Source organism: Heloderma suspectum, chromosome 6 (genome assembly GCF_057233095.1).
Source record: "Heloderma suspectum isolate Gila_16-S chromosome 6, 16-S_ref, whole genome shotgun sequence".
Taxonomy (NCBI): domain Eukaryota; kingdom Metazoa; phylum Chordata; class Lepidosauria; order Squamata; family Helodermatidae; genus Heloderma; species Heloderma suspectum.
In genome coordinates this window covers 121502756-121510155 of record NC_139463.1, presented here as the reverse complement: position 1 = coordinate 121510155, position 7400 = coordinate 121502756, and positions in this window count along the sequence as shown.

The following is a 7400-nucleotide window of genomic DNA, read 5'->3' as shown; positions in this document are numbered from 1 at the left end:
TCCACAAGGGAGGTGACCTGATCAGAAAATGAGATCAGATTCGTCGGGAAGGATGTGTTCTTGACAAATCCATGTTGGCTTCCAGTAATCACTGCATTGTTTTCAAGGTGCTTACAGATGGATTGCTTTATCACCCGCTCCAGAATTTTCCCAAGGATTAATGTCAGACTGATGGGTCTGGAGTTCCCAGGTTCCTCCTTTTTACCCTTTTTGAAGATAGGAACAACATTAGCCCATCTCCAGTCATCTGACACTCCACACGTACTCCATGATTGCTCAAAGATCATAGACAGTGGTTCTGAGAGTTCTTCTGCCAGTTCCTTCATTACTCAAGGATGCAGTTCACCTGGTCCTGGAGATCTGAACTCCTTCAAAGTCAATAGGTGCTCCTTGACCATATACCTATCGATCCCAAGCTGCAATCCTGTCCCTTCAGCCTGCATTCAGCATTTCCCATAGGGGTCATAAAGCTTCTCTCGGGAGAAGACAGAGCCAAAGTAGGAACTGAGCCTTTTCTGTGCCATCTGTGATCGTTTTGCTATCCTCATTGAATAGATGAACCAACAGTTCTTTCCTCTGTCTTTTACTATGCACATATCAGAAGAAAGCCAGTTTGTTGCTTTTAGCATCTCTCACTAACCTCACCTCATTCTCAGATTTAGCCTTCCTGATGCCACACCTGCAATTCTGTGCTACCTGCCCATATTCCTCCTTTGTAGGCTGGCCTTTCTTCCACTTCCTATATGTCTCCTTTTATGTTTTCACGTCATCTCTAAGCTTTTTGTGAAACTACATTGGCTTCTTCTGTTGTCTTCCGCCTTTGTTCTTGTTGGCATTGGTTGCAACAGACCCTTTAGAATTTCTGTTTTTAAAAACTCCCACCCATCTTGGACTCCTTTTCTCATTAGAGCCGCTTGCCATTGGACCTGACTTATCATTGTTCTGAGTTCATTATAATCGGCTTTTCTAAAATCCGGGAGACGGGTTCGTCTACACCTGGCTTTTGCTTCCTTTAGAACCAAGAATTCAAGTATAAGATGGTCCCTTTTGCCCAGACTTCCCATAAGTGCTACTTTATGCACTAAGGCATCTCTGCTGGTTGGGATTAAGTCAAGAAGAGCCAATCTTCGAGTTTCTTCCTCCACTTTCTGTCGGAGGAAGTTATCAGCAAAACAATTCAGGCATTTCTTGGAAGCGCCACCTTTGGCAGAATTTGTCTGCCAACAAGTATCAAGGAAATTGAAGCCCCCCATTACTACTGCACCTTGCTTCCTTTTAACAACAGGAAGTCTAACCCGTCATCCCAGAATACAAATGTCTCGCATTGGCAACAGTCATTTGTCCCCAGTCATTCCCAGTCATTCACGATTCCATTCCACGAGGCCCCGATCAGCACAGATTGTCATTCCCCAGAACCCCCAGAACTGGAGGGGTGCAGTTTGTACATCACTAACTACGGACAGAGGTCTCCAGACACATATTTGGATATTTGGTTAGCGTATAATGATACATACGCTTGAGTGTTGGTGGAGTTCGGCACTGGGGCCAAAAGAACAGTAGCATAGAAGGGGCAACAGCAAGAAAGTGCATCTAGCAGCTATTTCTAATGCAACGACACACTCTTAAAGAAAAACAAAAGGAAAAAAAAACTGTTGTGGATAGGGGACATTGGTTTTCCTGACTGGGGGGAGATGTTGAAGGTTCTTCTGAATTGGCGGGGGGGGGGGGATCAGCATGTTTGAAGACATCTATTTTTCAGACTGGTGCTGTCTGTGGTAGAGAAACAAAGCAAATGTAGCCACAGTATTGTACTTTGGACCCAGGAACACAGGTATGAAAAAGAAGATTCCATGACGCTAGGAGGAGGCCTGTTTTCTAATGGGACAGATGAACAGCAGCCAGGAAAGTCCGCATGCTGAATTGAATACATTAAGAAACAAGGCAGTTTAACCCCCATGGAAGCTCAGCTGAACAGGCGACTTAGGGAACACCAGAGAAGGTGTTATTCCCTACATGAGACAGGCAGACACCGTCCTGCCAGTAACGCTCCCTCCTTGTCCACAGAATTTCCTGGTGAGTGGTGCATCCATCACCCCATTCGCATAAACCATATGCCATAAGCCATAAGCCATTTCTCAGATCACATTCCGACATGTGCTACCAATGGCAACATCATTCCAAGCCTTCCAATTGATGCATGGGAGCAGTGAGGACTAGGGATGGACGAAAGTCCCTTACCTGGTCCCTAGGGATGGCAGAGAATTTCTCCATGAATCTCGGGGAGGCTGAATGCCAATGTATTCGGCCCCCCAAAATTGGCGGTGAAATTCTCCGCCACCCTCCCCCAGGGATGTATGAAAGGGACTTACCTTGTCCCGCAGCTTTTTTGGCGGTGGGGGGGAGGCCCTTCGCTTCTCCCCCCGAAGTTCATCCGAGGGGAGGTGTCTTCCCGCCTTGCCTGGCCGAAATTCAGGCCGGGGGGGGAGGCTTCCCGCCTCGCCCAGCCGAAATTCAGGCCGGGGAGAAGCGCCCCGTCTCCCCGGCCGCGAACTTCGAAACAAAAGTTAAAAAAAAGAAAAAGCCCCGTGATAGGCTACGTAACGATTTACGTAGCCTATCATGGCTAGATCTGCAAAGTCAGCCATGATAGGATACATTAATCGTCACATAGCCTATCACGGGTGACTTTAAAAAAAAAAAGTGCGTACGCAAATGGCGGCCCCCCTAGGGAGCCGCCATTCGCGTTCCTTATTTGGTCCCTGTAGTCTACGTAAAGATTTACGTAGACTACAGCAAAAACAAGGGCAACGCTAAGGAAATTACTTTGGAAATCTAGCCGTGATAGGCTACGTAAATTGTTACGTAGCCTATCATGTCTGTGTGTGTTGTTTTTTTTACATTCACTTTTTTATTTTCGGCAGGGAGACGGGGCGCTTCTCCCCGGCCTGAATTACGTCAGGCCGGGGCGGGGCGCCTCCCCCCCCAGCCTGAATTTTGGCCGGGTGAGGCAGGGCACTTCCCCCCCTTCCCCCCAGCCTGAATTTTGGGGGGAGAACCAAAGCGCCTCCCCCCCACGAATCAAGCTGCGGGACCAGGTAAGTGACTTTCGTACATCCCTACTGGTCCCGCAGCTTGCTTCACGGTGGGGGGGAGGCGCTCCATCCCTCCCCCCAAAATTCTGGGTGGGGTGGGAAGTGCCCCATCCCTCCCCGTCAAAATTCTGGCTTGGGGGGAGACAACCCGTCCCTCCAATCGAAATTCTGGCCGGGGGGGGAGGAGCCCCGTCCCTCCGGCCGCGAATCTCGTCTCCTGCCGTGACGCAAATGGCGGCAGCCGTAGCCGCCGCCGTTTGCAACCCTGCAGTCAGCCATGATAGGCTACATAAATGTTTACGTAGCCTATCACGACTGACATAAAAAAAAAAAAGCTTATATGGCTGGCTCATATGGCACCCACTATTTGCGTTGCCCTTATTTTTGCCGTAGTCTACGTAAATGTTTACGTAGACTACATGTGCCCAAATAAGGAATGCAAATGGCGGTGCCCATGGGCGTCACCATTTGTGTACGTGCTTTTTTTTCCCCAAAAGTCACCCGTGATAGGCTACATAAAGATTTACATTGCTTATCACGGTGTTTTTTGAAAATCTAGCCGTGATAGGCTATGTAAAGCTTTGAGTAGCCTATCATATTTGTTGTTGTTGTTGGTTTTACTTGGAAATGGCTATTCCATTTACTTGGAAATGGCGGCAGCGGCAGCTGGACGGAAGACCGGCAGCTGCCGCCATGACCGCAACGCAGCCAAACCGCTGCTGAACTGCCGCCGAACCGCTGCTGAACTGCCGCCAAACCGCCGCCAGGAGCCACTGCCACCAGGGACATTTGACAAAGGTAAGTCCCATCCCGGGGGGGGGCGGGGGGCGGACTGTTTCTCCACCAATTTCGGTAGGCCAAATGCGTTGGCATTCTCCCTCCTGGAGATTCGTGGAGAAATTCTCCGACATCCCTGCGGACCGCAATAAGGCTACTTCCAGCCAGGTATGCTGTACCACCTGCACTTTAACCAAGGCCTGTACAATCAGATCCTTGCCTGGCTCACAGCCTAAGTCGTTCCCTGCCATGTTCAGCCTCTGGACCTGCGGAGGAAGACTGCCAAAGCTTTGGTGGAACAGGGTGAGGAGGACTTGAGAACTTTTGGGCAAGGGAAGGAAAAAGTTCCATCAGGAAGAAGCAAAGTACTTACGAACGCAAGGCCGGAACACTTTGAAGCGCCATCTTCAAACTGCCATAAAGTGCTTGTGAGAGAAACATACAGCGGCAGCCATGGAGATGGCTCCAATGCCAAAGGAGTGGGGTTTGAACTGAGAATTACCTAGGCCTACCTAGGGATGGAGGAGAATTCCACCATGGATTTCAGTGAAGCCGAAGGCGCTGGCATTCGGCCCCCCGAAACCCGTGGCGGAATGGCCTTCCACCCCCCGCGACCTAATCGAAAAGTCCCTGAACGAGACTTATCTGGGGCTCCGGCGCCGGCGCTGGTGGTGGCTGGTCTTTCGAGCGGCTGTCACGGCTGCCATTTGTGACCGCAGCAGCCCATCCACGGTCGGAACTCTGGCTGTGGATGGCTGTGGCTCCGCGAAGCCAGCCAGGGAGATTTCCAGGGGGAGGGATGGAGCGCCCCCCCCACCGCGAATCACATCTGCCAAAAGGTAAGTGACTTTCATACATCCCTAGGGCTAGCACGGTAAAGCTGATCTAGAAACTGCCCAGATTGCCATTATGTCAATAGTAAGTCATGAGAGTAACGAACAGAGGTCCCTCCTCAGACCAGCGGCATTCCATAAAAAACCTGCGGATAACCCATCAACTTGCACTCAGCCGTGGGCCACTGCCATGCCCTAGCCGGACCGATCAGTTTCTGATCTCCAAATGCGTAAGTGGGTTGCATTGGGACAGACCTGTACACTGAAGTAACTCAAGGCCCTTCCAGACAAGTCTGAACTGGGAGCCTTGACCAACCCTGAATTCCTAACGGGCCCCGAAGAAGGCCGTTAAGGCTGCTGCATGAAACAGGGAAATGTCTTACGATGAAGTGCAAACCGAGGGCCATAATCCCTTGGAGCCCAAAAAGGGTAACCAGGGAGAGAGCGTGGCTAGGAATCTATTAGAACAGGCTACGCCATTTGCGCCCCTATTTTTTTCCCTGTTAATGGCTACGTAAATGTTTACATAGTCTATCACAGCCAAAAAACAGGAACGCAAATGGCGGCTGCCATAGCCACCGCCATTGCGTCCGCAGGCTCCACAAGGCGCCTGCGACAGCACCCCTCCAGCAACTCTGCGGAAGTGCCGCGGAGCAGAGCCGTCTGGGTTAGGTTATGTTAGTCCATGATGTTAGTCCATCATGGCTGCTGCAGTGAGTCCTTGCATCTGGCAGGGCCCCATCAACTTATATCATGCTCACGGTGGTTTGTATATTCTGGTTATCCTAGTGATATCAGTGGGAACCAACCACAAACAGAGTTCATGTGGGGATGTACGAAAGTCACTTACCTGGCCCCGCAGCTTGCTTCGTGGTGGGGGGGAGGCGCTTCGCTTCTCCCCCGAAATTCAGGCTGGGGGGGAGGCACCCTGCCTCGCCTGGCCAAAATTCAGGCCAGGGGGGGAGGCGCCCCACCTCGCGCGGCCGAAATTCAGGCTGGAGAGAAGCGCCCTGTCTCCCCAGCCGCGAAATACAAATGTAAAAAAAAAAAAAAATGTGATAGGCTACGTAACGATTTACGCAGCCTATCACGGCTAGATTTCCAAAGTCAGCCGTGATAGGCTACGTAAATCGTAACGTAGCCTATCACGGGTGATTTTGAAAAAAAAAAAAAGCGTGTACACAAATGGCAGTGCCCATGGGGCACCGTCATTTGCGTTCCTTAGTTTGGCACGTCTAGTCTACGTAAAGATTTATGTAGACTACCGGGACCATATAAGGAATGCAAATGGCAGCACCCATTGGGGGCCGCCATTTGCATACGAGCTTTTTTTTTTTTTTCCCAAAGTCACCCGTGATAGGCTACATAACCATTAATGTAGCCTATCACGGCTGACTTTGGAAATCTAGCCGTGATAGGCTACGTTAATTGTTACGTAGCCTATCATTTTTTTTTTAACTTTACTTTGTAATGGCGGCGGCGGCAGCCGGTCGGAAGACCAGCTGCCGCTCCCGCCCCGATGAAAAGCCGAGGAACCGCCGCCGGGACCTGCTGCCAGGACCCGCTGCCAGGAGGGACATTCGCCAAAGGTAAGTCCCATCCCAGGGGGGGGCGGAGAATTTCACCGCTGATTTCGGGGGGCCGAATGAGTTGGCACTCGGCCCCCCGAAGATTCGGGGAGAAATTCTCCGCCATCCCTAAGTTCATGGGAGTGCAAGCCTTGTGTCTTTGTTGAAGCCGAAGCCCTCAGGAAGCAATTGCTTGGACGTATGGCGTGACTCTTACCCTGAATTCCATTTCAGGATTCAGATGGAACATCCACCTTTGCATTTCCTAAGAACTCCATGATATTGCATTGAATTCTATGTCTACAGAGGAGAACACAGTGGACTGAGCTGTTCCTTTCAAAAACAGTAACTCTTGACCAATATGGGTAGTTCTGGGACCACTTCTCTCAGTTTAATGTTTAGTGGAGAAAACACATGCCTCCGCAAAGCCATGTCATATAAACGAGAGCCCTCAACAAAGACTTTCATGCTTCGACAGGAAAACACCTCTGAATGCAAGGTAAGCAGCAAATGATCATTTTCGGATATCAGTATTAGGGATGTACGAAATTGGCCTTACCTGGATCCGCCGGGTTCCATGGGGGGGGGAGGTGCTCCATCCCTCCCCCAAGAATCCTTGCTGGGGAAGGAGGCGCAGAGTGCCTCCCCCCCCCCGGAATCCTGGCCAGCCGGCTCACCTCCGCGAGGACTCTGCGGAGCCACTGGCTGGCTCTGCCAGCAGCCGGACATCCGGCCGCTGTCTAGCAGGGACGCAAATGCCGGCGGCCGTAGCCACCGCTGTTTGCGTCCCTGTAGTCAGCCGTGATAGGCTACATAAATCTTTACGTAGCCTATCACGTCTGACTTTAAAAAAAAAAAAGCGCATACGAAAATACTCCTTTCTTTGTGGACTCCTTCTGTCTCCCCGCTCCCGCATTCCCTTCAGGCCACTCTTGCACCCCACAAACTGCTCTGGCTGGCATTGAAATGACTAAGTCAGGCTGGAGAGTCCTTGGTGGGCTTCTTCTTTTCCTGCCCACAAGCTGCTTTGGGTGAGTTCTTTTTTCAGGACTCAGCACCCCTAAAATAAAGTCACAGGGCAATGTCCAATGTTCTAATTCTGCCAATGCAACTGTTTCCCTCAGTGGAAC